General features: G+C 33.8%; 1 long non-coding RNA gene across 1 annotated transcript; it reads right to left on the reverse strand.

The window, feature by feature from the left end:
- Positions 1-1075: 1075 nt before the first annotated feature.
- LOC141684856 (uncharacterized) lies at positions 1076-2702 on the reverse strand. The gene is made up of 2 exons (XR_012560716.1): positions 1696-2702; positions 1076-1595 (listed from the first exon to the last, which is right to left on the reverse strand). It is a non-coding gene; the product is annotated as an uncharacterized LOC141684856 (long non-coding RNA).
- Between the last annotated feature and the right edge of the window lie 8541 nt (positions 2703-11243).

The following is an 11243-nucleotide window of genomic DNA, read 5'->3' on the forward strand; positions in this document are numbered from 1 at the left end:
GACACCGAGGCAATCCTACCTATGAAAATAAGCTCTAATTCTTTGAGGATTGAAAAGTTCAACCCAAAAATCTCTGAAAAAGGACTACGCCTCAACAACGACCTCCTCAAGGTGTTCAGAGACTTCACTCATCTCAAAGTCCTCAAGTAATAGGAAAAGGTCGCAGAACTTTACGATGCGAAAGTTAAGCCGAGAGGTTTCAAGATAAATGACCTAGTGCTAAGGGAAGCAAAATCAATTTCTTTAAAAAATTGTAAAATATCTCCGCCTCGGAAATGGCCCTACAAGGTCACAAGGTCATCAGCTTGGGAACCTATCCCCTCGCTCAATTAGATGAAACTCCAATAACAAACTCCTGGAACGCCATCCACTTGAAAAAATTATACCCTTAATATCTCCATAAAAAAATTCCCCCTAAATTATTTAAGTTATAATCCAAGTAAGTTTCACTCTTTATAATCAAGTTGCTCTCACAGTTCAACCATCCAATATAGGTTGGCTGTGAGCTAAGTCAACATTTGTATCTTTTCCTTGTTTTTTTATGAATAAAGTATATTTAGATTACCAAGCCTTTTATCTTAAAAAAATTCTCTTGCAATTAAGTTCTTTCTCATAAAATTATTTCCCTGCCCTACCCCTTATAATTTCTTTTAAATCAGGATTATACTTCAAATTATTGTTGTATACATATACTATACTTAGGGAGATGAGCATTATTTACACTATATTCTATTAAAAAACACAAAGAGTCATCGCCATTCACCAATAAAAATCTCCAAGACATGTGAGAACAAAGAAGACAAGATTAAATTATTATAACAATAAAATTTTCGTAACGATCAGCACCCCAGCAAATCTCCCAAAAAGACAGAGCTTGACTAATGCAAGTCCGCCGATATATAAAACTCCGAAAGGAACTCCAAATACAAAAGTGTTTGGAATTTAAAAAGGGGCTAAGGCAAAACATCACAAGGAAAATAAAAAAACTTTATAAAAAAAATACACAATAAATCGCCAAAGAAAAAGACTTCGTGCAAATAGACTAAAGCAAAAGAAGAAGATACGCTAAAACTCAAAAAAAAGATGAAGGTAAACATGAATTATCAAAAAGTCAAGTACCATTACATTAAAATATTGCGAACAAGCCATTTTGAAGAAAAATACCCTCCACAATCTGTAACAAAGCGCCAACAAAATAAGGTAATATTATTCACATACCAAAAGTAATAGCAGGAGTTACAAAAGGCCTTGAGGGGGCACCCCCAAGTAAACATAAATTAATCCGCTTCAGGACTGTTGGAAGACCGGCCTTATCAACTTCATTCTTATTTTGCAATTCAGAGAGGTAGCAGTCAAAACTATGCCCATTCACATCAACCCCAATACCAGCAAAGCATTTGACACACTCCACATAACCCTCCTCAAAAGTTGAGAGCATCGGCTTCACAATGAGCTAACTAAGCAGCCACTCCATCAAGTTTGGTAATCAAATCATCCTTATCAGCAATCCAGACACTCTCCTTTCCAATGAGTTCATCATTCGAGGCACTTAAAGCAACTTACAGCCCATGAATCTCATTCTCTAGATTCCTCACCTTGACATTCAATGAACCACATTAATTCAGACTTCTCAGTCAAAAAAGAAAAGACCTTATAAGCAGAAGCATTATTATCCCTGGTCAAATTAGAAAACACCTTCTCAAACTTTAAACTTTTCAGTACTCAACGTTGAACCTCTTCACGAAGCTTCAAAATCTCACCAACATCAACAACCCCAACAAGGGCATATAAATTTCCCAACTCAACAAATAATGGTAAATAAAAAATGAACAAGTTAACAAGCGTACAATAATGGAGATAGTATAAGGAAAAATATCGAAAAGAAAAATTCATACCCTGTCAATATAAGTTTTACAAACCATAAGCCCACCTTTTAGGGATCCTGGAGAAATAACAGAGCTGGCACGAGCACAAGACCACCCAACAACTTTAATCCCAACTAAACCATCTAAGGTTGGACAGGCCAGGGGCTCCTTAAGCTTCTTCGAGGGTGATGACGAGATGAGCTCTCATCTCAATGACATTTATTCTCTTTATCCTTTTCCACAATAACATTAGGGTTAGAGCTCACCAAGCAAGTTACCTCAACCGCAGGGTGCACCTGGTGAGATAGAACTTCAGGACCCTTCTCCTCCGATTCACCAACAAGACGACATACGCTCCAGGAGCCTTACTCTTCACAAGACGAGAAAGAAATTTGTTAGTAGGATATTTTATAATCCAACTAAGAAAATGACAAAGATTGACCCCAACACTGTAATAGAAAAGTCAATAAAAAGGTCAGTACATTAACGGAAAAAAGGAGAGAAGTCATGCAATGCAAAAAAAATTCAAGCAAGAAGCAAAGCAAATCTTACAACAGTAAATACTCAAAAAATTAGCACTTATAAAATCATCATCCTGATATATAATGGAGGAACCAAGAAATAATGACAAATTTAAAGGGCTGGGTAAAGTGATTGCCAAGGACTGATACAGTTCAATTCACACCCTCGTACCATGCCCACTTATCATGCCAACCAAAGTTTGACCAAGGAGACTCAACTAGTTTTCGACAACCTTCTTTCTTATCAAAATACAATTATTGACCAGTACTTTTTACTCGAAAAATAGATGACAAGAAGTCAATAGTCGGAAACCAACCAAACTCATGACATCTAGCAATAACCCTATATATATGATAAATAGCATTGGGAACGAACTGAGACAAACTACACCCCAACGCCTCGAGGACAAAAAGATACAATGGGTGCATCGATAACCTATAGCCAAACTCAAAATAAATATCAGAATTAGCATGACGCCTGATGTGGGAAGAAGTCCACATCCGGTCAACATCATAAGGAGAAAATAATATCATAACCATCAGCAAAAGAACAATACATGGGCAACCCTAAATCTAACATTCTTTTAGAATAATCACTATGACAGTTAAAATACCTACTTTACGAGTAGCATGATTATAAAAATGGTAACAAGATCATGTAATAGAACGGGCTTGACTCAAAATCCTAAACTCAGAACCGACCTCGCCAATATTATTACTTTCAGTCTCAGAAGAAGACGAAAATAAAGATTCCATGATAGGCCAAAAAATAAAAAGCAAAAGGGAATCGACAAAAGACGAAAAATAAAAGAAAAGAAATGGAGTACCTAGATAAAAGACGAAGAAGATAAAGAGATGAGCAACACTCCTGAAAGAAAACAAAAAAATGTCATACAAGAAATGCATATATATTGACATACAATGTTACCCAATAAAGATATAAATGTTTAGGGGGTTGGATACAATTATACAAATAAATCAAAATCAGAATATAAGATTGACAACAATTTTATTAATTCTGATAAAACTGTTACAAAATTCTTTCAAGAAATTCTGATGTTCTTGAGAGCTGCTAGGTTACAATGATACTCGTGATAAAGTTAATCTAATCGATAACCTATTCAGTGTTTAAATACTACACAGTTTCTTTATCAATTACAAGATATATTACAAAGATGATTATCATGTGTCCATACATATTCTAATCAACAGCCGTGTTCCTATAAGTCAGGAATCGACAAATCAGTCTCTCCTAAAATACTGGGACTGTATAAATCATTAGATATGGATTTATTCTGTATATCCTGATAAGTACACATATCCTGACATTTGTCTTCACCCTCACTCCATGCAGATCCTGGCTCCCTGTATATCCTGACGCCCTGTGATTTCCCAGCAGATCCTGATTTTGACTTTGAGCATTTTCACCTAACAATATTTCCCAATTTATGCTTTATGGAATAAGCATAAATTCTATGCTCTAGCTGATGCCAAAAAAGAAAGACAAAATATTGAGTAGAGACATGTAGAACATACTCAGTAACTTCTGTTGATATCAATTTCTTGGTTCTTCATATACCTTTGAGTATCTCCTGACAAAGGCCTTCACTCTGTCATTTACCTTCTTTCTGAGAAGTTATTTTAGTTTGTTCTTCAAATGTCTTTCATATTCAGTTTCCTCAAATAACTTATGTATAGCAGCTCTTAGGTTTCCATTTGGAGTTCTTTCAATCATCAAATTATCAAGAAGCATATAATTAGCCCTCAGACCATCAAGATTGAGCGTCAATTATCTTGAAGTAAGAACTATTTCAAATATAATTATACCCTTTCTCATTTCCCCTTCCTGATGTCTGTATTTCATGTACATAGGAACATAATGGCCAAAATATTCAAAACCTTTATCTTGAATTCTTCTTATGATTGAATAGAACCATTCTTTAGATGCTTGATTCTCAATCATTAGAAGATAATGTATATATTTCAATTCTTTGGTTAACATCATTGGGAGTTCATCAGAAGAAAGAATTTGAGCTTGATCACCCTCCATCATCAACATTATTTTCTCCTTTGGTTCTTAACCATCATGTTTATCAATAATAATCTTCACAGCTTCAAGCCTGTTCAAATGATCAGCAGTGACTTCTTCACCAGGGCTATCAACCAAAGTAAAGTTTATCATTCTTGGATTTATGAATTCAGCTTCCTCATGTCCAATTCCTGGTCTAGTGTGTGACCCCAACAATCTGAGACTTTTTGTTTGTCTCAACCAAGAAGAAGAATATGAATTATTGTTTACAGCGGATTTAACTTGATTTACTTCCCTCATTCCACCAAGAACAAAGTTCATCTGTCTAGAATAACTAATTTCATCCATTCTTTCAATTTTCTCTCTTATTTTTTGATTAGAAATTGACTTCTTGACTCCTCTACCACTTCAGTATTTTGAACACGCCAACTTTATTTTCCAGACTTCCTGAGCATAGCATTAAAGTCAGCATTTGCTTTGTTTACTGCTTTCTTGATTCTTGCCTCTTCTCTTTTTTCTTCTTGATCAACTTCAAATTGATGAGAGTCAATAAAGACAGAAAGAATCATGATATTTAGTTGATCTAGACACTCTTGATCCTCTTCAAAGTTGACATTTTTCACTTCATCTTCACAATTAGAATTTCCAGAAGTAGATCTTGTGTCAGGATTAGGAGTAGAGCTATTAGGATGACTTGTGTCAGGATCAGGAATAGAAACATCAGGATCATGATTTGATGGTTTCTTAGAATTTGTTATCTGTAGTTGTCTTGGTCTTCTAGTTAATGAAATTTATGATTCCTCAAAAGGTTCTTCCATAAAATGATTCATATTTCTGATTTCATATGCTCTTGGCTCAGGAATAAGAAATTCTGGATGAATAAGAATATTTGGAGCCTGAGACTGAGATGTCTCGGGAATTTCTTCAATCCTGACAACACTTGACCTTGTCCTTCTTTAATAGGAAACAATGGCTTGACTTGGCTTTAAAGTATTTCCTCTTCCTCCCCTTTTAGCACTCTTAGGTCCTCTAGCTCTTCCTCTACCTCTAGATGGATCTTCACTTTTAGTTTGAAGCTGTTTCAGAATCTATCCTTATTGCTTTATCATTTATTCCTCAGACATGTTAGTAAATTCATCATCCAAGTATGTAAGTGCTTTTTTATCAAACAAATATTCAACTTTTTTGTCTTTGCGATAGACTGTCACAATATTACCCTGTTTTGTTCTGTAAGATCTGTAGAACCTTTGTGCATCTTCAGGATTATCAATGATCACTTCATCTTCCTCAGGAATTACAGATAGTGTTTGCTCTTCCATCAATATCTGAGAATGAGTCATTGTTTCAGTTATAATAGTCTTTGCACCATCAGTATAAACATGAGTTGACTGTGTGGCTTGTGTTTGAGTCCTGATTCCAGTTCTTGACTGTACCACAAAAGCATCAGAGGTTTCAGTACCTTGAGCACCATCATCATTAGCATTAGCATCATCTTTTCTTAATACTGACTTAGGTACACATTTCGTCTGACCTACTATCTTCCCTTTTTTGGCATTAAGACTATATAATAAGGAGAAAATAACATACAGCCGTTGATTTGTGGCATGTTGATTTGATTCTATAGCAAACAACCTTTCATTCATTGATTCCTGATTGGATTCTACACTTTCCATTCTCTTTACCAACCCAAAATATTTATTACTGCCTTTGATAGAAGTGGCCAAATCATCCACTTGATTTCGTAATTCAGAATCGAATTCCTTAAGTCCAGAAAGACTAGAATGTAGCCCTTTCACTAGCACAGTAGTAACTTTGACAATAGTTTTTAAATCAGGAGTAGTGAGAGAGTTCACAACATGATTAACAAGATTATGAGCAGCCTCATAAGAGATGGACTAATTTTCAAGCCTCCAAGAATGATTCCATTCATAACCTCTATGATGACTTAGATATGGAATGTTAGGAAGTAGAGCATGACCCGATAAAGATCCAAAGGCTGAATACTTGGATGCTTCCAACACTCTTTTGAGTTCTCTGTCATCATGATCATCATCCTCCTCCTCCTCATCATCATCATTACTATCATTATCAGCAGTAGGAGATGGAATATCAAGTTTAACATCGGGAAATAATTCTTCAGCTATACCTTTAAGCTTTTGATCAGCTTTGGAAAGTGTAGGTAAAATATCCTGATCTAGTCCTGAAACAAAAGAATCAGTAACACCTAAGTCTCTCTGTTCTTTTAAAATGATCTCAACACTTCTCACACTTATATTACTATTAAGAGTAATATTCTTCTCACTCTTTTCACTCAAATATACATCTCCTTTTTCCAGTACAGGAGATTGCCTCTCAGTATTTTTAATTTTCACCAATTGTTTTCACTCAATCTCACATGAAATGCTCAAATCACTCATAAAAAAGAAATAAAAGATGGCTGAGATGAGTGGTCTGTAGTCATATAAATATAGGTATCCTCATGCAAAGGTCTATTTATAGTAATACTGTAACGCTCCCAAATTTGGGGTCAAGAATCTAAAACCTGCATTACTTTTATAATCCAACAATTCACATTACAGACCCTCAATCTCACACACACAAGTTATAATTTTAAAAACAATGTATATAATGTAACTTCTTTTTATTACAATTTAACTGTACTTTACAGGATCTCAAACTACTATTCGTAACCTCTACATGAAGTTACAATAATCCTACAATATCTGAAATCTATCTAAATGCTCTGGCCTTCCTGAGGCAAAGCTACAAGGGCTTCTCCCCGCGATTGCAATCGACTAAGTCCCTCACCAACATATTGGTTATCTGTTGTGTTATGACATTTAAAAGAAAACAAGAGTGAGCAATAATGCTTAGCCATAATAATCAACAGTATGAAAAGACTGTTAAAGAATTTATATTAATCCGTATAGGATATATATTTATTCGAAAGTAGTTTTCCTGTGAACACACCTCTTTTCAAAACAATGTCTTTGATTTACACATTTAATCTGCGAATACCTTTATAGTAAACCCAACACCTAGGCTTGGATTACGGTATTGTATATCAATTCCAATTGGAAGAATATGACATTTACCGGAGCCACCGCGTACGATGATCAGCGAGCTCTAAGATCACATCTTTTGAATAACATCCAGTTGGAAAAGGAAATCCAATTAAAGATAAGCTACCCATGAGCATCATGGCATAGGTAAAAGGAAATGAGGAGGCAAGCCCCCCCATCTTCTGCATATCTTGCTCATCCGACATGGCATGAATCACCGAACCTGCACTCAGGAATGGTAATGCTTTGAAAAAGGCATGATTCATTAAGTGAAAGACACTAACTGTATACGAAAATCCGTAACCTTTTCTACTACTAGAAGGACGACAATTTTTTCTATCCCAGTTATCACCCTGGCCGCATACAGGCTATGTGTCCCATTCTGGGTATACACACACTTCGTAGGTCCTTGAGTACAACTGGTACCGTCTCCTACAGTACTGGTAGTCTCCCTAGTACCGTAGTACTAGAGTCTACCCCTCCCAGTCCTTTCAAAGAATCCTATCATATACTCGAAACTTAAATTATATAAGAGTTCCCCAAGCACAATGTTTGTTGATAGGCATAACTCATCTTACATATATATATGTACTTCCGAGAATTTTTGGGGAAGTACTGTAGATAATGTGGGTTGACCGTTGTCAACATATATATATATATATATATATATATATATATATATAAGGGTGAGTTTCTTTTGACACTATAGTCAAAATATTTAAAAAAGATTGAAATAATAATGTTCGAAGATTGGATGATAACAAAAAGATTTTCTGAAAATCAGAAAATATTTGAAAGTAGGATTTATAAATTTTAAATCATATTAAATCATTTAATAAATATTTATTAATTAAATAATAATTATAAAATAATTAAACCTCGAATAATTCTATTTTAAATGAGTATTTAAAATAATATTCCTCAATTGATTATTTTTTAAGTAATTAAATTAAATCTTAAATAAATCTTAAATATTTAAAATTAATAATTAAGTAATCGTCTAAGAATACTTCTTTTTTTTAAATGAATTCGAAATAATATTCATCGTTTAAATACATAATATAAGTTGAGGGAATACTATCTTTGGAAATCATTTTAAATAAAATTTGAAGTATTTAAGAATTTATAAGAGGACATCGAGTCCCTTGGAATAAGATAGATACGGACTTTATTCGACCAAAACATCTCCGGAATACTTTCGGGTTTTAAACAATACATATTGACCGACTCTTAGTCTACAATATATATCACGCTACTCGCTAGCGTTAATATTCTTAAATAAAATACCTCCGGAATGTTTTCGGGATTTCATCAACTTATACTGACCAACTCTCGGTCTAAAATATACATCTCATATATACAACGCTACTCTCTAGCGTTATCCATTGAAATCTGGTAATACTATTATACCAAAATTATCAACATGTCATATGATATTTATATATATGGCAATTTGTAAAACATCATAATATAGCATTGTATATATATCGCAATAATCGAAAATATAAACAACGCAACAGTTCATAAAGTTAAGGTTTGAAAACTTGCCTGGAGTCCAAGATACGTTCTCTGACTTCCACTCGTTCCGGGTTTTCTAGTCAACAAATATTGTAATATTAATTAGTATTCCTAATCCCATCAATGAATTATTTTACTAACAAGTTCAATACTTTACAATTTTTGTTATTCGGCCGACTTGAAATAACTATCAACCCTTGGTCGTAATGGACGGGCAAAGTGGTATCTTGGAGTTGAATTTACCGAATGCTACTATTACGCGACTCGCACTCTAACATTTTTAACAAATCAAAAAATTAATATTTTAGTATAAAACTACCTCAAGGAGTTTCTTGAGTTTTTGTAATATTTATCATAAAAGTTTCATTTTGAAAATATGAATTTAAATATGTGAAAAATATTTTAAAAATTCGGTCAACTACAGAGTTTTACTATTCATAACGCTTTCACTAAAACGTTGATTTCTTTCAAACTGTTAACTCTATCGATGCACCATTTTTGCGTGCACTATCTAGAAAAAATTTAGAACATAATAGTTTAAAATGGTTTTGTGGGCAGAGGTGTAAAAATCCCGAAGTAGCAGTTCTAGGCAGTGGCTACGTTGTGGTCGTCTTTGGTGCTCTCACTTTGAACGATATTCACTCCAACATTTTTATAAAGTTGAAAAATGACCATCTTTAGCTCAAATTTTAAAAAGGGCTTCCTCACTCTATAATTCAGCTACTGGCCAAGTTTCATAATTTTAAATAATGATGAAGGGCCTCAATCTACGTTCACTAAAACGAACTTTTCTCCTAAGTCATAAATCGTATTGGCACGATCTTTATATGGTTCCAAACTATAAAACAAGAACTTTACATTTATATCCATTGGTGTTCAAAAATATATGTTTTCAGTTCGTAAAAGAGCTTTCAAGCCTTAAGGGAGCCTTGAAGTATGCTTATCCTTCTTAAACTTGCAAAAGAAATCAAGAAACTAGTTAGAAATTTTCGAAGTCACCATTCACCCTCATCTTTAAACATTTTTTATAAATTAAAAATTCAATGGATGGCCTTGAAATTTGGTATGAATCTTACCTATGATATGGAGGAGATGTGGTTAAATTGTTGTGTTTTTTTAAGCTCTAGAACTTGAGTTTTGAATTTTTCTTTCCTCCTTATTCTTGAAAATTCGAATTGAAGAAATGAAATGGGGGAGAGAACTCTTTGCTTGGTTTCTCTTGTAAGTTTGGTGTATTTGTGTTTGTATAATATGTATATATTGATACATAGCTGCATTTTTACTCAAGTAAAGCTTGGTGGAATGAAAGGTCAAGGCCAAGTACTAATAAAGCTAGAAAACATGAAACAATGTTCCTGCTTTTCTTAATTCATGAAACCTTGTTTCCAACTATACTTGCATTAGTTTGGTTGGCTTGGTTTGGTTTCTTGTACTTGTAGTTTGAATGGGAGTTGTATGGAAGTTGCATGGGTTTTATTCATTTATTTTTTCACTTACATAATTGTAAGTCATATGTCATAGGCCTATTTGTATATTCGAGGATTCAACTCAACTCAAATAAGAATGTAATAAGTAAATAGTGGATCGACCGTCAGAGAGATCTCGCAAAGTAATATCTGTCAAAGGATTCAGAAACAAGGTTCATCTACAGACTTGAGGAGTTAATTCACTGGAAGAAGTTCAAGAAGTTGATCATGCCTCAGTGATATAAATCAAGATCGTGGATTTAATCGAGTGACAGAGATCTCGTCAGAGTATCATTAATTACAAGGATTTAGTCTGAAGAAAATCAAGAGTATCAAAGTCAAGACATGAAGAAACATCACGGAAGTTAGTCACTCATGAACCAGACAGTACATCGAGTGTCAACGTTGAAGTGGTGGAATTGATTCATAATTCTCAGTGATTTTCAGAAGATATTCAGAAGAATGGATGCTGCTCAGGGTTAGTATTAATTATCTATTAATTAATTAAGTCATATAATTTAATTAAGAAAATAAATTATATCTGCAAAGATTAATTTATTGATTAATTAAATTAATTGATTAATTAATTCAGAATTAATTTTAGGAATTTTTAGAAGTTTAATTGGATTAAATTCAAGCATTAAATCAGCAAGACAATTGAAAACGAACTAGCATGACAATCAGGATTGTCATACCGATTGTCATGCTAGGCCATATTCAATTGTCTCACCAAAAGTTACTCTAGGAGGATGATTGTCTTGCTAGTTCATTCTGATTGTCAT

Source organism: Apium graveolens, chromosome 9, assembly GCF_009905375.1.
Source record: "Apium graveolens cultivar Ventura chromosome 9, ASM990537v1, whole genome shotgun sequence".
NCBI lineage: Eukaryota > Viridiplantae > Streptophyta > Magnoliopsida > Apiales > Apiaceae > Apium > Apium graveolens.